General features: G+C 34.4%; 1 long non-coding RNA gene across 1 annotated transcript in view; it reads right to left on the reverse strand.

The window, feature by feature from the left end:
* Positions 1–3,644: 3,644 nt before the first annotated feature.
* The window catches only part of LOC141493696 (uncharacterized), a 62,731-nt gene continuing 50,301 nt past the window's right edge, over positions 3,645–16,074 (reverse strand). Inside the window, exon 3 of the long non-coding RNA XR_012470292.1 lies at positions 3,645–3,974. This is a non-coding gene — a long non-coding RNA (uncharacterized LOC141493696). The remainder of the gene's footprint in view (positions 3,975–16,074) is intronic.

The raw sequence follows: 16,074 nt of genomic DNA on the forward strand, positions 1-16,074 counted from the left end.
ATAGTGCTTTGGAGTTTGCATAATGCTTTACATATGATTTCATTTATTTACAGAAACCTCATGAGGTGCTATCCCCATTTTACTGATGAAGAAACAGGCTGAGCGAGAACCTATGACTTGTCCAAAGTCATATAGCTAATAAGTATCTGAGGCAGAATTTGAACTCAGGTCTTCCTGATTCCTAGCCCAGCATACTATCCACTGTGTTTTAGAAGAGACAACACACATCTTAGTATAGCAAACTCCTCAGTCAACTTAATACCTGTTACAAAATACACTGAGACTGTCCTTGATTTCCCTGTTCGTATTCAAAAGTCAAATTCTATTTTAAGAGTTTTCTTCTATAGCTGGCTCCCATGTTATGCCCTTCATTCAAACTCAAACCTACATAAGAAACCCTAGCTCCTGTATACTACTATAAAAAGAATCCAAACTGTTTGGTTTGGGGATGTTTGTGTGTGGTGGTTACTGTGTGAGCAGTTGGATTTGTGTTTTAAACACAAATAAGAGCTATTGGCTCATAAGAGCCAATCAGGCTCAGCCAACTGGCAGAGGCCTCTTGCTTTCCTCTAACCCCAAGAAGGACAAGTAATGATGTTCTTTATGTCACTTGAACAACCAATAGTCATTTTTAAGCTTCTGAGATTTATTGCACCTGCCATATAAAATATCTCATTGAATCTCAAGATTCAATCAGGTACTTAATTCAAAAAAATTATTTTCACAAATTGTGCATTTCTACTGGAATAGGTAATGTGGTATACTAGGGCATGGACTGCATTTAATGTTAGAAGATCTGGATTAAAATCTCGAGTCTGCTATTTATGACCTATATATGATCTTAGAGAAGTCACTGAACCTCTTTTAGCTTTTTTTCCTCTGTCCAATGAAAAAGTTGGCCTGGATGTTATGTAGGTCCTTTTCCAACTCTAAATTTTTTAATGAAAATTAAAAAAAGAATACAACTATTACATCTAAAATACTGATCACAAATTTCATTAGCTGTTTCAATGATAGAATGCTTATTCTGTATGTGATAAGCATTATGTGATAAGCATTTTACAAGTCATTTGCTCTTCATAACTATTAACCCTGTTTTACAGATGTGGAAACTGAGGTAGGCAGAGGTTATGTTACTTTCCTATGGTCACCCAGCTGATAAATACTTGAGACTGGATTTGAATTCATCTCAGCAATCAATCTTGGTTGGGGTTTAGTGATAACCCTTCAAGATTGGCATGGGTATGAAAGGACTGACATTGTGATTCTATTTCTGAACCAATATGGAGCTAATACAAAGAAAATCATTTAGCAGGGAATAGAATTATGATGTGGTAAATTTGACTCTATTTATATGACACTATCAAATATTTGTTGAGTTGATTTCTGTGAAATTTACCGATTTGTTAATTCAAACAACTAATATGACTGGAAAAAAAGACTGGATACAATTTGTGAAGGATTATAAATAGCAGGTAGAAGAATGTTCATGTAATTCTAGAGGTTTTAGAGAACCATTTGAGTTTATTAAGTCACTGGGTAGTGACATGTCCAGAGCTGAGCTTTAGGAAATAAATTGTACTGTTGTATGTGGTGCATATTGGGAAGGGGAGAGACTTGAAGCAGGAGGATAGATTAAAAGGGTCACCATAGTTCAGAAGGACTGAACCAGGGTGATGGCTATATGCATGCAAAGAAGGGGACAGACCTCCACAAGTAGAATCAACTCAATTTGACAATTGTTTGGATGGTGAGAAAGACATTGAGGAGTCTATGATGACTCCAAGATTGACAATGTGGGTGACCAAAGATAGTGGTATGCAAAACAGAGACAGAGGAACTTGATTCCAAGAGGCGTAGGTTTAGAGGAATGATAGTTCTGTTTTGGACAAGTTTAATTTTAGCTCATGTCATCTCTTTTTATATTCCACGAGGAAAGGGACAATTTCAATTTTGGTTTGTATCTTTGATGCTTAGCAGTGTCTGGCACTAAATTTAATAATAATGATAATAGATAATAAATGGGTGATGGAGGAATGACTTTTCCAATCACTTTCAGCTGGCTGAAACATCAATCACTTTCTACCCAATATAATATATTTTGCTATACTGTTTCATTCAATAGAATTTTCATAAATCCATGAAAATTCATCCTTGCCCAAATACAACAGGCCATTTTGTTCATTGTTCAGTCATTTTTCATTTGTGTCCAACTCTTCATGACTCTATTTTGGATTTTCTTGGCAAAGATACTAGAGTGGTTTGCCATTTCTTTCTCCAGCTCATTTGACAGAGAAGGAAAGTGAGGCAAATAGGTTATGTTCCCAGGATCTTCACAACTTGAAAATGGCAGAGGTCAGAGTCAAACTCAGAAAAAGAAAAATATTCCTGACTCCAAACCTGCTATGCCAGCCACTGTACCACCTAGCTGTTCACACAACAGCTATCCCTATTTACATTTGTAAAATATCTACAGCCATTAACTTTAAAAGCATAAAAGTTCTCTCCTTTATTGTGGAGATAAAATGATTAATTCTGACCTTGAACTGCGTACCACATATCCATGTTCCAAAGTGTTCAATTGTAAACTATATACTAGAGTTAATGTTCATTTTATAATCCATGTACATTTTTGCTTGAGCATTGCTTTATTTCTCTTCAGATCTTAATCATTTCAATTCAAGCTGAGAAGACATTACCAGCATTTTTAATAATGATGACAAAAGGAAGAGGCAAATGCATTGAGTTTGAATAACAAACAATAAGAAGCAGAAGCATCAGGAATGTGCTGCACGCTTGCCATGGTGGGGTGTGAATTCTGGATTTTATGACTGAAGGCCACGAGAATGACAAAACCTTGGTCCCAGGCAAAGTTAACCAAGAGCTGCCCCAGAAGGGGCAGGTTCACAAAGTGGGCATCAGCTGTGTACTGATTTCTTCCTACTCTGCAAATAGCAAAACAATGCAGCAACTCTCACCCACATTTCCTGGGAAATGAAAATTCTTACATGCAAATCAACACAAAAATCTTCATGCCTAAACATGGGAATATAGTGCTGTGTTTGCTGCATGCACTTTGAACAACCAAATGGGAATTTATCAATGTTCATCATCTCTGTAACATAGACAATCACATCAACAGCTTCTATATTTTTTAAAATTCAGGATACAAATAGTCAAGATTCAAGAGAACCAACTAGATTTCCATTTCTATAGATTCTACATCCTTTTGTCTTTTCACCTAAAGTTAGCAGATCATGATCAGTGCCTCCTTTCCAATTTTAGACGTGATTTTATTTTTAAATTAAACCATTGATTCTTCCTTCTCTATCCTAGTGCATTCCCTACTTACTTTAGCTTATTGAAATTATATTTTCATCATTTTAATTTCTCTGAAGCAAGTATAACCATCTCTCCTAAGTTTTCAGTGGACTTTCTTGCATCTTTAGTATTTTGACTGACTTAGAAATGCTTTTTCTATGTTTTTGTTTTTCATTTTTAACGTCTTTCTTCGGTCTTGGTACATGAGAGAGAATATAGCTATAAAAACAATTATCCCCTAGTCCATATGCCTATCAGAAGGAAACAAACCACAAGATTCTATGGCATCATAATCTCCATGAAAGCTTTCTCCATGAATAATTATTAGTTTACCTAAAGCTGAAGAGCAAAGAATTTCAAAATAATTTTTGTTTTGTTTTCAGCCTGTTTATCTTTTCTGTTTCAGCCCATTGTTCCCGGTTTTATTCAAATGTACTCTAAACTCCATTATGATGTCTGATTTGATGTCTGCCCACTTTCTTCCTCATTTTTGACATTTCCTTTTCTTCTTCTTCTCAAACTGCACACTCACTTTTAGGTCTGTTTTTTGCTTCCAATTTGCTTGCTTTCTCCTCATACTTATTCCAGCTCTCTGTTCTTCTTAATGTTGACATGGGAAAAATCAACTGGTCTTCCAATCAGATGACTTTATCCTGATCAGAGAGAAGAAAGCAAGAAGAGGGAAGGAATAGTTGGCATTGCATATCAGCTGATATGCTGCATTATAGTTCTCTGATTCTTAACATAAAATCTATCACACAATGAATCCATTTTTGTGTATATAATGCATATTTTTAAATTCTGAGTTATAACTTTTAATATTCTTTTTAATGAAATGAATTTAGAAAGCTTTTCTCACTAATTAGATGTTTCTGGACACCCAAGATAGACATAATGAAAGGCAATTATATTAGCCTGGAAAAGTAGACTAGGTAACAATGGTTGCTATTGCCTTAAACTATTCAGCCTCAGCTTATTATTGGAGTACTGCTACTAACAGCTCTTGAACCAGTTATCACATGCATTTATGACAAACAGAACAATAGAGTTCGTTAAGTGAACTGCTCTGATGGCTAGCATTAAGGGTGTCAATTTATTGACTGTATCTACTTTTTTCACAACTATCTTCCTATTCTTCGAGGCATTTAATTTGAAAAAGAAATTTATGCTCATTAAAATATTAATTCTTAATTTTTTGGCTCCAGATCAGTGATTTCAACAATAGAAAGCACTCCATTATGACAATCCCTCCACCAATGCACATTGGTCACTCGTCTATAAATCAGAATGATAGAGATCAGACTGGGCAAGAGAGAGGAGTAAGAGAGAGAATTTGAACACAGGCCTTTATGACAATATGCTTAACCTATTTTGGACTATATGACACTTCCCCTCTCAAAAATACAATATTTATGTGGAGGTGGTAAGAACAGGGCTGACTTGAACTGTGACTTCATTGTTATAGGGATCTATAGATGATAAAATACCTTCAATTAGTGCAGACAAGCACCTGCTTTGCATCTCAAGAACTTAGAAGAGTAACCTGGGCTACCTAGCAGTTAGGTGAAGTTAATTGACTTGGGCAGTCAGGTGGTCAGTGGGGTTGGGATGTCAAGAGATGGTTTATTTTTACACTACTGTTGAAAAGTTTGTTGCCTGATATTGGACCACTGGGCCTCAGTGATATGGGAAAAATCCTTATTCTAAAAAGTAAAGATCTCCCAATGATCACCAACTATTCTAATCTTACTATGTTGGGTCACTGACCTCACCCAGGATAAGGAAAATGGCATCTTTATACAGTGCCCCCTCACTTTCATCAATCTTATGATGTCATGATCTTCTTTGAGACAAAGGACAACTATTCCTCCTATCATTGAAGTCAGGAAGACCAGAATTCAAATCAAGTCTTAGAAATATACCAGCTGTGTGACTTTGGGCAACTCATATAGTTAATACAAGTTAAAGACACCTGTTTCCTCAACTGTAAATAAGCTGGAGAAGGAAATGGCAAACTATTCTTGTGTCTTTATCAAGAAAACCTCAAATGGGATTATGAAGCATTGAATATCACTAAAATGATTAAACAACAACAAAAAAAGTTAATTGACCAATATCACACTATTTGTCAGAGGCAGATATCAAAGTCATGTCTTCCTGAGACCAGCTTTCTCTCCACAATGACATAATGCATCTCAATTGATGTTATTAATACTAACCAACTTTTTTTACTAATAAATATTCTGCTAATTACTACCTAAATGCCCACAAACTTTGTAACTTTGAGAATCAATTTAAACAAGAAAATTTTGAATTATTTTTTGCATATAGCTGTTCATACATGTTAAGAGTCTGATTTTTGAATCAACAACTTCCTAGGTCATTTCACATTTCCCTTTCTCAGATAATAGGAAAGGTGATATCAAAGCAATTCCAGAATCTGGATATCAATCATCTGCTCAGCTTTTTTCCCCTTATGTTTCAAATATGGCCTTGACTCTGGCTATTCAAAAACTGTAAGATGTAGTTAATAAATATATTTTATTGAATTCAACAACTTGGTCATGGAAAAGGAACTCTCCTTGTCAACTACTTCTGCCTTTCTGTGCTTTTGCAAGGACAGGTTCACATTTCTGAGTTGCATAATCTCATTTTCTCTATCTTCTAAGAATCCCTAGCTTTCTTCAAAGTTCAGGAAGCATTTCTCTTTGTCTTCCTCCTTATTTGTATTCTCTCCCTCCTTAAATGATGATATCACAGATCTGGAGCTAAAAGTGACTTCACAAGCTGGCTTATCCTATGTCCTCATTTTACCTATAAAAGAACAGAGGTTTAAGGAGATTAAGGGATCTGTCCAAGGTAACTAAAGTAGCAAACCATCAGAAGTGGAATTTGTACCCAGATCTCTAGTCTCCAGAGTCAGTGTTGCTTCCACACACATCATGGTGGGCTTCATGTCTCCATGATATATTTCTTCAGTAGAATTTAAACTCTTTGAGGGCACAAACTGTTGTTATTGCTGTTTTTAATTATCCCTTCCTATCACCAACTTCCAGCAAAATGCCTGACAAAGAGAAAGTACTTAAAATGTTTGTTGGATTCCATATCCAAATGAAGTAAAGAAGCAATGTTAAGACCCAATTATATACATATATACAACTAGATACATATATACAACATAGTTAGGTCTCCAAAACTAATAATAACATGAGAGATCCTTGAACAGTGGATGCCTGCAATATTTACAGTGGAACTCATGTCATTATCATTAGTCCAGTCTATAGGATACTCCAGCTAAACATTTGTGGACACTTGGGGTTTTATTTTCTGTCTAAACCTCCTTATGGTTTTTTAGCATTCAGTGAGGATGAAAACAGGATCAAAGACAGCTACTACTCTGAAGGTAAATTATTCAACATGAAAAGGGGGCGGGGAAGTTGATGTGTGACCTTTTCATTCATAGATGATTGTGAACCTAATGCAGGCTACGATTGTATTCATTTTGACCCATCAACACCAAGAAAATAGAGTTTCTCTCCCAGCTAGCACCATACCACCCAAATGTGGAACCATCAATTACAACAAATGAAGAAATTTTGAATGCTGTGGATGTGTTCACTTACCTTAGTAGTATAATTTCCAGGGATATACACATAGAGTTCGACACCTGGATCGCCAGAACGAGCTCAGTGTTTGGGAGGATCCAAAGAAAAGTGTGGAAGAGAAGAGGTAGTATTAGGCTGCCCACCAAACTGAAGTTCTGTTGGGCTGATCTTACTCACACAACTAGTGTTTGCTAAGACTTGATTTGAATTCAGGTCTTCCTGACTTTAATGATAGGAGGAGGTGTTGTCCTTTGATCTCAGAGAATACCATGACATCATAAGACTGAGGAAAGTGAGGGAACATTGTGTAAAGATGCCATTCTCCTTATCCTAGGGGAGGTCATAGGCCTGACATAGTAAGATTAGGATAGTTGATGATCAAGATCTCCATCTTGACTTCTTAGAGTAAGGATTTTCCCATATCACTGAGGCTCAGAGGTATGAGATTGAGGCAACAAACTTTGGATGGTAGTGTAAAACTAACCTGTATCTCAACATCCCAAGCTCACTAACCACCTAGCTACCCAAGTGAATTAACTTCACCTAATTGCTCAGTCATCCCCAGTCACTCCTGTAAGATCTTACTGTGAAACCTGGACAGCCTACCAGTGTGCCATGCCAGGAAACTGATTCTGTTCCATATGAATTGTCTTAGGAAGATTCTGAAGATCACCTGGTAAGACATTAAGGTCCGTTCTTGGGCTGAACTGCTAAGTATTCAAACTCTACTATAGAGAGTGTAACTCCAATGGATTGGCCTAGTTGTTCAAATGTCAAACAAATATTTGCCCAAAAGGCTATATTATGGAAACTCACTTAATGGAAGGATTCACATGGATGTCAGAAGGAGCAGTATAAGGATACTCTCAAGTCTTTCCGAAGAATTTTGGAATTGATTGGAAGGCACTGACATAGGAATGCCCACATCAAAGAAGTTGCTTTGCTTTGTGAGCAAAAGCAAAATTGCAGTTGTTCAAAAGAAATATGAGATATACTAGTTTAGAAACATTTCCACTCCAAATGTTCACATCGGTGCCCTACCTGTGATAGAGTCCTCTGAGCTCATTTGATTTGATCAATGTCATTAGACTCCCTCTACCTTGACTCCAATATAATGATATAATTTTCCTCCTTTTTGATCATGAAGGACAACAATTAAAAAACCATCATCACCTTGATTTTTGACTTTTTAAAATAAAAACTATCATTTATTGTGCAAGAAATAACCATGATTCTCCAAAATGTGATTTAAATATTGTGAACTCAACTCTGTATTATTCTTAGAGGTTTAAAGGTAAGAGGTAATTTTGGATCCTTCAATAGTACTAGTGCTCAAATAAAGATTTAAAGGGATGAGCTTGCATTCTTCAAAATGAAGTGGTCTGCTCAAAGATTAGGTCTGCAAGAAAGTCTGAATTGAAATACATAGAGTGCTAAGTACAGGTTTGTTTTTTTTTTAAGATTTTTCAAGGCAATAGGGCTAGGGTTAAGTGACTTGCCCAAGTCCACATGGCTAGGTAATTAAGTGTCTGAGGCTGGATTTGAACTCAGGTACTCCTGAGTCCAGGGCCGGTGCTCTATACACTGTGCCACTTAGCCACCCCTAGAGTTCTAACTATAGGTAGATAATGTAGATTTTGTTTCAAGTTGCTGAATTTAGAATGTACTAACAACCCTTATAGCCTATCAATGGGAAGAAACAATAGACATTAGGATCTATTAATATTTCTAGGTCATGAGGTATCAGACACTAAGATCCTTTCTTGGTCATAAAAGTTGTTCATATCCCCCACCACCATATGTATCTGGTAGGGAGATGCACAGCAGAAACATTTGAAGTATTAATTAATCCTCCAGATTTAATCATAGAAAATCATTCACATTCTAAGTGTGTATTCTTAATAGATTTCTTTATAATTGCTATATTGGTCAAGCATGCCAGAAAAATTTGTTTGCCCTTGAATTTGAAAAAAATGTATTTGGTTTGGGTTGAAGGGAGGAATGAAATATTTGGGTCTAGTCTTAATTCTTGTATAGGCTGGTCAATTCCCACCTGAATCTTACCTGTGGGTGACCAAATATAAAATCTTCTATTTGGTACTTAAAGGATCGACCTACTTTTATCTTTCCATTCTTCTTATACCTTCTACCCCTGCCCCACAATTAATGTTGAATTCTTTGATATTGGCATTCTTCCTGTTCCTCATGCCTGAAAAATTCTTCCTCCTCATCTCTGCCATCTGGCTTCCCTAACTTCCTTTAAATCTCATCTAATCTCTCACTTTTTTAGGAAGCCTATCAAGTCCCTCTTAATTCTAATGATTTCCCTCTGATGATTATTTTCCAACCATCTTGCAGATAACATGCCTGTCCATAGCTGTTTACATATTATCTCCTTCATTATTTCATGAGTCCATTAGATACTCAAGGATAGGAACCATCTTTTGCTTATCTCTCTATTCTCAGTCCTTAGGTACATAGTTGATGTTTAATAAATCCCTATTGAGAGGTGGCTAGGTGGTGCAGTGGATAGAGCACCGGCCCTGGAGTCAGCAGTACCTGAGTTCAAATCCAGCCTCAGACAACTTAATAATTATCTAGCTGTGTGTCCTTGGGCAAGCCACTTAAACCCATTTGCCTTTGCAAAAACAAAACAAAAAAAAAACCCTTAAAAATAAATCCCTATTGACTGTGGGCTATCATAGGACAAAAGCCTGGAATCTAGTATGGTTATAATATTACAGAGATCTTCACTGAATTCTAGGTACTGATAAATTACAATTAAATCTCTCAGCATGTCTCCTTCCATTTGGTTTATATTTAAAATATAAGTCTAGGGGGTAGCTAGGTGGCATAGAGCACCAGCCCAGGAGTCAGGAGGACCTGAATTCAAACCCAACCTCAAACACTTAGTAATTACCTAGCTGTGTGACCGTGGGCAAGTTAATTAAACCCATTGCCTCAAATAAAAACATTTAAAATATAAGTCTATAGTAATAAACAGTTGACTTGGAACTAGAGCCCTAAGCAAAATAGATGAAGCTCTCTGTGTAAATTCAGATAGGATTGGTGAAAAAAATTTTAAGCCACTATTCAGGTAGTGGAATTCATAAAACAATCTCAGCCTACATATTAAACCAGCCCTTATTTAATTGACATCTTAGACAGCTAACTTGTAGCTTCATTGTTTCTGGGAGCCTATTCATAAAATACTGTGTAGACCCTTCCAGATCACATATAATTGTTTCTTTGCTGTTTATGTTCTTTCTACATAAGAAGCAGCACATTCTCACTGAGTACATTCTGTCTCTTCCAAGAGGCACATTTACACACTTTGGAGCAGCAGGCTGTTGACTATTAAAATTGTAAGTTATCAGAGCATGCAGAACCTCATTTCAGGTATCGATCTGCTTGAGTCTGCTGTCTAGACTGCTGTTTGCATTGAGCCATCCCATTACTTAAGAACTACAAGGTTTATTTACCAAATGTGACAGGCAGAACACTATGAGCCTTTTTCATATGTATTTTAAGTGAGAAATATAACTCTTTTAAAATTATATGGCTCTCATAGAAGCCAGAAATTTTTGATTCAAAGAAGGACTGTGAAAAATGGTGTTTGGCTCAGAGACAGTCGGAGTTAGCCAATTCAAGAAATACTTATTAATACTTAGTAAATATCTGGCATTGTGATAAGCCAGAGGTCTCCACTAGGGGATACAAAGATGAAAGTTTCCCTGCCATCAAGTTGCTTACATTCTATTAATGTGAAGGTAGGAGCGGTAGGAGTATACAACCAATTGTGTCTAATATAAGGTAGATGGTGACCCAGGCATAAGAAGAGAAATACAGATGAAAATCTTTTATAAACTATCTAAATATAGGGGTGGCTAGGTGGTGCAGTGGATAAAGCACTGGCCCTGGAGTCAAGAATACCTGGGTTCAAATCCAGTCTCAGATACTTAATAATTACCTAGCTATGTGGCCTTGGGCAAGCCACTTAACCCCATTTGCCTTGCAAAAACCTAAAAATAAAATAAAATAAAATAAAATATTTGAATATGGAACGAAAAAGGAAGACAAAAGATGTAATGGTAGCAAGACTAAGAGTCTTATAGGAAAAGATGGACTATCAAAAGAAGAAATGAGGAAGTGCCATTAGGAGATTATTTACTGAAGCCTTACAAAAGACATACTCTAGTCATCATAATGATTCAGAATGACATATCTGACAATTCAGAAGCACATAGAGCTATTGGAGTAGGGGGGAAGAATCAAAAGTATAGCCTCTTAAAAGTAATTGCTGGATTTTTCTGAAGACCCTATTATCTTCCTTCCTTTGAGAGAGCTGGCCCCTATGTAATGACTTTGTCCCAATTTTTCAAATTATTTTAAAAAGATTTATTTTAATTTAATGCAGTGGGGCTAAGTGACTTGCCCAAAGTCACACAGGTAATTATTAATTGTTTAAGGCCAATTTTGACCTCAGGTCCTCCTGACTTGAGGGCTGGCACTCTATCCACTGGGCCACCTAACTGCCCTTTTCAAATTATTTTTTAAATGTTTTATTTTTCCCCAGTTGCTTGTAAAACAACTTTTAATATTCATTTTTACAAGTTTAAGTTCCAATTTTTTTTCCTTCTGCCCCCCCAATCCCTCTAAGGAATTTATATAGGCTATAATGAATAGTCATGAAAAACATTTTTATAATAGTCCTATTGTGAAAGATAGCATAGAACCCCAGAACAAAAGAAAATACAAGAAAAATAAAGAAAATGAAAAAATATGCTTTAATTTTATACTCCAAGAGTTATCAGTTCTTTCTCTGTGGGTGGATAGCATTCTTCATCGTAAGTCCTTCAAAGTTACCTTGAATCATTGTATTGCTAAGAAAAGCTAAGTCATTTACAATTGATCATCCTACAATATTGCTGTTATCTTGAACACAATACATTTCCCTTTGCAACAGTTCACGTAAGTCTTTACAAGTTTTTTGAGAACATCCTACTCATCATTCATTAGAACCAAATAGTATTAAATCATAATTACATACCAGAATTTGTTTGGTCATTCCTCAACTGATGGGCATCCCCTCAGTTTCCAATATTTTTATCATCAGAAAAGAACTGCCACAAATATTCGTGTGTGTGTGTGTGTGTGTGTGTGTGTGTGTGTGTGTGTGTGTGTGTAGGTCCTTTATCTTTTTTGTTTTTTCCTCTCTTTTGGGATCCAGACTTAGTAGTGATTTTGCTAGGGTCAGCAGTTGTGTGTGGTTTTTATACCCCTTTGAACATAGTTCCAAATTATTCTACAGAATGCTTGAATAAGTTCACAACATCACGGAAAAAACAAAAATGTCTTATTTTCCCTAAATCCCCTCCAACATTTTTCATTTTCCTTTTCTGCTATATTACCAATCAAGTATAAGATAGTACCTCAGAATTATTTTAACATAATTTTTTTCAATCAATAATGAATTTGAATATTTTAATATGGCTTTAGATAGCATTAATAACCATATCTGATCATTTGATATCCTTATTTGTTCATTTATCAATTGTTCCTTCAGATTAATTTTGTTATTTTGAGCGGCTAGCTGGTGCAGTGGATAGAGCACAAGCCCTGGAGTCAGGAGTACCTGGGTTCAAATCCGGTCTCACACACTTAATATATTACCTAGCTGTGTGGCCTTGGGCAAGCCACTTAACCCCATTTGCCTTGCAAAAATCTAAAAAAAAATTGTTATTTTTTCTAACTCAATTAGTATTTCACTAAATGAGTAATTTAATTTAGATTAAATTGTCAATTTTTTATACTACCTTAGCCTACCCATGCATAATTGCCTTTTTTAATTATTTAGATCTGATTTTGTTTGTGTGAAATGTGTTTTATAATTATTTCTATATGGCTTCTGGGTTTGTCTTGGCAGGGAGACTCCCAAACATTTTATGTTCTCTCAGTTACTTTAATTGACATTTCTCTTTCTGTCTCTTGCTATTGCGCTTTGTTGGTAAAATATATGTCTCTGTGTTTGTGTGTGTGTGTGTGTGTGTGTGTGTGTGTGTGTGTGTGTGTGATTACTGATGATTTATATGGTATATTTTATATCCTGCAACTTTACTAATGTTGTTTCTTGTTTCAAGTAGTTTTTAGGTTGATTTTCTAGAATTCTCTTAGAATACCATCCTATCACAAAGACCAAATACTATTACTTTTAATTTAGGAGAAAAAAAAACACCAATATCCTATTTTGTAATTTTATTATCTCTTATACTTTATGTTTCTTCCTTATACTTATGTTTCTTCCTTCTTTCTCTCTCATCACATTCAACTTAGATTAATGGAAACAATGTAAAGACTAACAGACTGCCTTCTGTGGGGAGTGGGGGGAGGGAAGGGAGATTAGGGGAAAAATTGTAAAATAAAACAAATAAATTCTTTCTAAAAAAAGAATAAAATCATATCATCTGCAAAGAGTGAGAATTTTGTTTTCTCATTACCTATCCTAATTGCTTCAATTTATTTTTCTTCTCTTATTGCTAAAGCTAAAAATAGGATATGGACAAAAGTAGTGATAAAGGATATCCTTGTTTCACTTCTGATCTTATTGAAAATACTTCTAGCTTATTCCTATTGTATAAAGTGCTTACTAATGGCTTTAGATTTTATACTTATCATTTTTTGATTATTTACTTATTTATAAAATTTTAAATTATATCACTTATTTATAAGATTGAAAGTTTATCATTTTAAGGAAAACTCTCTTTATTCCTAAGCTCTTTAGTATTTTTAATATAATTGGGTGCTGTTTTTGTAAATTTTCTCAACATTCACTGAAATAAAGATATAGCTTCTGTTAGTTTTGTAACTGATATGGACAATTAGAATAATTTTTTTCTGAAAATTGAACTATTCCTGCATAATTGGTATAAATCCTACCTGATCATAGCACATTAATCCTAATGATAACCTACCATAATCTCTTTGCAAATATTTTATTTAACATTTTTGCATCAATATTCATTAAGGAGATTGTTCTATAATTTTCTTTGTTTTGACTTTTCTTCATTTAAGTGTTAATGTGTTAGTGTCATAAAAGGAATTTTTCAGAACTCCATATTTGCCTATTTTTCCCAAATAGTTTATTTCGAATCAGAATTAATTGTTTTTAAGATATTTGTTAGAATTCACTTGTAAATCCATCTGGTCTTTGAGACTTTTCTTGGGGTGTTCAATAATGTCATGTTCTATTTCTTTTTCTGAAACAGGGATTTTTAAAGTATTTTAATTCCTCTTCTGTCAGAGTGATTTATATTTTTGTAAATATTAATTCATTTCATTTACATTGTCAGATTTATTGGCATACCATTGAGCAAAATAACTGAGAATTATTACTTTAATTTCCTCATCATTGGTTGTGAGTTCTCCCTTCACATTTTTTGATACTGGTAATTTGGTTTTACTTTTCCCTTTTTTAACAAATGCTTATCTATTTTATTGGATTTTTTCACAAAATGAACTCATTTTTAATTCTTAATTCAATAGTTTTCTTACTTTCAATTATCTTAATTTCTTCTTTTCAGAATTTCTAATTTGGTATTTAATTATTCTCCATTTTATTTAATTATTTTTGATTTGTTCTTTTTCTATCTTTTCTGTCAGTTCCTCTTTCTCTGTTTTATATATGTGAGCATTTAGGTTTTAAATGTTTGTTAGAATTCACTTGTAAATCCATGTGGTCTTGGAGATTTTTCTTAGGGTGTTCATTAGTGGCTTTCATTAGTTATTTTTCTGAAATGGGGATTTTTAAAGTATTTTATTTCTTCTTTAATAAGTTTAAATATAATGGCTAATCATTGTCATTGTCTTTGACTGATTCTGTTTCTAATTTGTGTTTTTATCATTCTTTAAAATTAGGTTATTTTGTTTCCAATTAATTTTTCTTCTTGTAGTATTCTTTATCCTCTTTTACCTCCCATTCTTCCCCCCCCCAGTATAATCCTTTATTTTCATGTTATAATTGTTTTATACCTGTCTTGAACCCATATCCTCTATCTTAGTATACTCTTTTCACTGTCCTATTATAGACTGTCCCAAAAGAAGTCCTGTTCTCAAGACCTACAAGCATCATCACATCATAATCATTTCATATCTATACCTTCTATCCAACTTTACTCCCCTCAACTGTCCCATTAGAAATACAATTCTCAGGAGCTTCAAGTATCATCACATCACAGTCAATTTATACCCATACCCTCTATCCAAATATACTCCCTTAAACTGTCCCAATAGAAAGACAATACTTAAAAACTAAAAGTACCTTAATATGATTATCATCACATCAAAGGAAATTTAAAGCCCACATCATCTGTCCAAGTAAATGCCGTCATTCTGTTCCAATAGAAATATAGTTTTCAAGGATATAAGTTTATAAGGATCATCACGTCATAATCAATTTATACCCACCCTTTGTCTGTTTGCTTCTGAATTTCAGCTCTCCTAAGATAAATACAATTGTCAAGAGTTATAATTACTGTCTTCCTATGTAGGAATGTGAACGGTTTAGTCCTATTGACTAACTTTTTTCTTTCCATTTATATTTTTATGTATTTCTCCAGTCTTTTATTTGAAGATACATTTTTTGTTCATTCTTCAGTCAGTTTTCCAATTGGTTAATTTTATTTTTAGATTTCACTTTTTTTTTCACTATTTGATCAATTTTACTTTTATAGGTTTAATTTTCTTCAGTCAATTTTTCATAATTCTCATGCATGACTCATTCAGTTTCTCAACTTTTCTTCTTCCACTCTTCTTTGGTTTTTGAAAATACTTGCTGAACCCTTCCAAAATGTCTTTTTGATATTTGAGACCAATTCATATTCCCATTTGATATGTTTATTTATTTATTTTTAATTGACATTTTATTTTTCCAAATACATTTTATGAAGGTTTTTCAACATTCATGTGTATATGTTTAAATTACAAAATTTCCTTCCACCCTCCTTTCCCATGCCCATCTCTTCATCAGCAGTCAGATTAATATTGTACATATATATTTGTGTTAAACGTGTTTACAGATTAGCCATTTTTAGCATGATGAATTAGGATTAAGGGAAAGAATTACATAAGAGATTTTTAAAAATATGAATAT

This window comes from Macrotis lagotis, chromosome 7 (assembly GCF_037893015.1).
Source record: "Macrotis lagotis isolate mMagLag1 chromosome 7, bilby.v1.9.chrom.fasta, whole genome shotgun sequence".
Lineage (NCBI taxonomy): Eukaryota > Metazoa > Chordata > Mammalia > Peramelemorphia > Peramelidae > Macrotis > Macrotis lagotis.